Below are 4,369 nucleotides of genomic sequence, written 5' to 3' on the forward strand. Positions count from 1 at the left end.
AATTGAGCTGACAAAATTGAAAAAAAAGCTATATCTGGCATTACACAGGGTTAAAGAAATCTCCACTAACAGGCCCTGCTTTTAGACAGGTTTGCACATCCTAGGTTATTTCACCTGGAATTGTCCCCAACCCTTCACTAGCTTCTTTCCCATAAAAAAAAAAAAAAAATCATTCATTGACTGACATGCTTTTAGCCAGTAATATGCTTTGACTCAGAAGACACTTAATAAGGTTATAATGACACTGAATAAAGCATATAAACTGAGCTTCCTTTAGTCTGAAGTGTACCAGATATCATGTTTCAAATTAAAATGTGTGCGTGCTATAACATGTGTTTCTTTCAAAACTGCACATCCGACACCCATGCAGCAAATCGACCTGCAAAATGGCTGAGATTCGTTGATGGTATGTTTGTTATTACTTTTATTTAACCAGATGAGTCAATTGAGAACAGAGTCTCCTTTTCAATAACGACCTGGCCAAGAGGCTCACACCATAGCAGCAAAAACACACAACACAATACAATTCATACAAACAAGACAAAAAAAAACATTTAAAACAATAAAAATCTGTATTAGCAGGCACAGATTAACACTGCGGCTACAGGCATCCACAGTAAGACAGCCATTTAACTTCAGACTAAGTTGTAACACATTCCTATCATTAGCTGCAGCAAACTGAAACGAGCTACGACCAAAGACTGCAGAAACATTAGGAGGATTAGTTTAATAAATTCATCTGATCTTAAATTATAAGATGACGATGAAAATTGTAACAAATTATGCTAATAAATAGGGGTTATACCAATCAAAGATCTATAAATTAATACATACTAATGGGTCAGACGTCTTGTATATAAAGAGGGCCATTTCATCAAAGAATGACGTCTGAACTAGAATGTACTTTGTAGAATTAGTAAAACAAGACTTGCGATATAAAAAAAAAACAAGTCTAGACTGAACTTTAACTTGTAGATTGTCAATATGTGTGTTAAAAGTTAATGCACTATCCAGCCATATACCAAGATATTTATAAGTTGTGACTTGCTCCAGTTCAGTCTTATAAGAGTTAGAATTTTCTAGTTACCATTAACTGCATGTTTTTTTTCTATTTAACATCATAATGTATCCTGTGAGGTTTTTTTTTTTTCTATTTAACATCATAATGTATCCTGTGAGGTTCCTGTAGGAAAATTACTAAGGAGGAAGCCGAGCGCTGAAACGGTTTCAGGTGCCGGGATTCTTCTGAAATGAAAACCATACAATGTTTTGATAAGTGCTGTCTTCCTTTCCTGGAAACAGCCAGTTTGTGAGACTCTAACTGCTGCAGACTTGTACCGAATGCAACAGGCTGGCGCAGCCAACTGGTATTTGAGTCCAGCCATGTGATCTTTATGCAGATTATTTTATTATTGTATATTTATTTATTTATTTATTTTAATAGACCTTTTGCATACAACAAATTAAGCGCACATTTAAAAATAATGTACTTACTAAGCACCTAGTGGCCAATCATTGTAACTCTAACTATGCCAAAGGTTTTTTTTTTTTTAAAACAGAAATAAATCCGCTGAGGCTGAGGCCCCATTTACAACGGTGTCCTGACAAAATGATCAACAGAAGACAGCAATAGTTCCACATCACTGAAACAAAATCTTACATTCAGTCTCGGGTCAGAAGCATTTCCATTCCGATATTTCCTAAAAGCAACTCATCCATGTAAATTTGACCTTAGTGTGTAGTATGCATTTAGCTGAGACACCTGGATTATCTATCTGATGCATATCAGATACCAGAGACTGTGGTCCAGACTATTACATGCCATAGTGGCACTAGAACGAAATGCTGATCAGCCACGGCGCTTGCTAGGTAAGTGTCATTCTTGATCCTCAACTATAGGTATATTAACCTGTAACGTAGAGCCAAGGTAACCTAAAAAACAGACCTATTACAAGTTCTGCACACAAAACCAGTGAAGTCGCTTTCTACAGTTTAGCAACATTCGGTTTAAAGAAGCTACTAACTGTCGGTGTTGAGTTTGAGGGTGGCATCCTAATCTAAATCTAGCTGCTTTATTCAGTTGACTGTACAAAATGTTTTTAGATAATCGGACGAGGCAATTAAAATAAAGTCACTGTAGTCAAAGAAATGACAAATACGGCACTTGGTAACAGAATTTCTACTTTGTTTTTTTCCGCTGGCAGAAGAGAAAGCCAGGTTTCTGAGCATATCTCTTTGAGGTTGTTGAAATCTCAGCCTTCAACCATGAAGATCCCATAGTATGTATAACTATCCATGTATTTCCCTTATAAAACGTGACCTTAGTAAAAGCATAACAAAGTCTACAAAAGCATAGTGAAAGCATGGTAAAGCAACAGTAAGCATTGTAGAGTAAAGCATATCAATAAACCAGGATAATCTATGGCAAATGCAGAGGAAAAGCATGAGACAAGCATGGGAAAACTGCAAACATACAGTTTTCATAAGGTTTAGAACTGTGCTATCCAGCAAAGTTCAATGTTATGGTGTTATCTACACGGCAGGTGTGTCCTGTAAATGATTATAAATTAAACGTTGCAGCTCACTATTAAAATAGGGAGTTATCATCTGTTTATGAATTGCTCTTTATCTTTAGTATGTATTTTCCAGATTGTGCATTGTGCTGTTTGCTAGTTTTGAATTGTGTATATATATCCTTGCACAGTTTAATCATATTATGCCCTGACCTCCCACTCTTTATCGCAGTGCTTGAAGCTGATAGGAAACAGCTGCTGTTTGTCTGTGAATGCTGTTCTTGTCACAAATACTTGGCAGCAGAAGCCTGTGGGGTGTGGGGGTCATTTACAGGCTGCTTGCTCTCCCTGAAGAGTGCAGTTTGCGGTGAGCTCCTGAGGTGAGGCTTTGGTTGTATTTCCACAGGTGAAGACGAAGACCTACCCTGAGGAGGCAGGTGATGTTGTTTTGTATTTTATTTCTTTATTTTTAAACAGAAGACGTGTCTTTTATTAGCTGGAGTCTGTTGCACTGTGAATGGGAGACAGCGAAAACAATATTATTCAACTCCTGACACAACACCACTGAAGTAACTCCCAATATCTTCACTATCCTTTGCTTGGGACAGTGTTTAACATTGTCTGTAAGGTTAATTCTTTACAAATTCAAGACATGAGTAATTGAACTCAGTGCACCAAGTGTTTGAATGTTCTTCACCCTGAGCCCAGTTTGAACTCAGTTCTCCATACCAGTGAATTAAACCACCGCACCATCTCACTTCCCTATTCATATGCATGAGAACAGAAGTACCCCGAGCAGTGTGCAAAAGTTATGTTTTGGTGACCTCTGTTGGTTGATTTCAGTTTTGCACTTCTCACAAAATGCAGCTCCTTACTACCCAGCCAGAGTATCTTGGTGTCACAATGGGTGTGTTTGTAATCTCACAGATAATGCTATCATTTTTAACAGTTTGCATCAAGAGGCGGCTTTTGTTGCTGGAGGCTTGAGTTAGAGCAAATTATGTCACATTAGCTGTAAAAAAAAAGATAAGCTGGGTGGACATCAGCAGTTATTAATCAGTACCCCACATAACATCCTACTATATATAGAAAAATAGCACTCCAGTGTTCACTCAGCCTTGGGTCAGGTCTCAAGCTATTCCATTTATTCACACATCACAATTAGTACACGCTAGGTTTTACATTGTATTTAATGCTTGGATTAAATACAATGTAAAACGAACGAAGCACATCCCATCCAAAACAAAATGCTCTTGCAGTTAAACTCTGTTTCACCCCAGCCTTCATAGTGCGCTGATCCTGCACGTTTTTACAATTGATCAGTGAAAATATAACTACTTCCTCTCTTGCTATTTTTCCAGCTAAGTCAGTACAATTTATTTCTGATCCTTTAGCTAAAGCTCATCTGGTAAAGTTTGCACAGTTTATTAATAATCCTTCACTAGTCTGTTATGCCACCGGAGCTCTTGCACAAAGTCCAATGCACTTCACTAAGCCTCTTCTTTCTTTCTTCAGGACTTCTTCAACAGGTCATGGGGCTTCCCCAACAGCAGGCAGCTATGACAGCGAGGACGCATTTAGATTACCTTGGTATCAATGTCAGTCATGTCAAGGGCGAAATATTGGATCTGGTTTCAGTTATGAAAAATGAGGGGCGTAGTTTGCACTCGCTACAAGTTGGCTCCTAAATGTCCTAAAAATTGAGGAAGCTGCTGATCCAGCCAATTTCGAGTTCCTAATGATAAAATCAAAAAAGGATTTCCTGGCTGCAGTCCAAGGCATTATTTACAAAGTCGGCCAGCCTTGCTCTCCCCTTCAGTTTCGGTCTGGCTGTAGTTAGAACAAAGCCCTCAAAA

The sequence above is a fragment of the Acipenser ruthenus genome, chromosome 36, assembly GCF_902713425.1.
Source record: "Acipenser ruthenus chromosome 36, fAciRut3.2 maternal haplotype, whole genome shotgun sequence".
NCBI lineage: Eukaryota > Metazoa > Chordata > Actinopteri > Acipenseriformes > Acipenseridae > Acipenser > Acipenser ruthenus.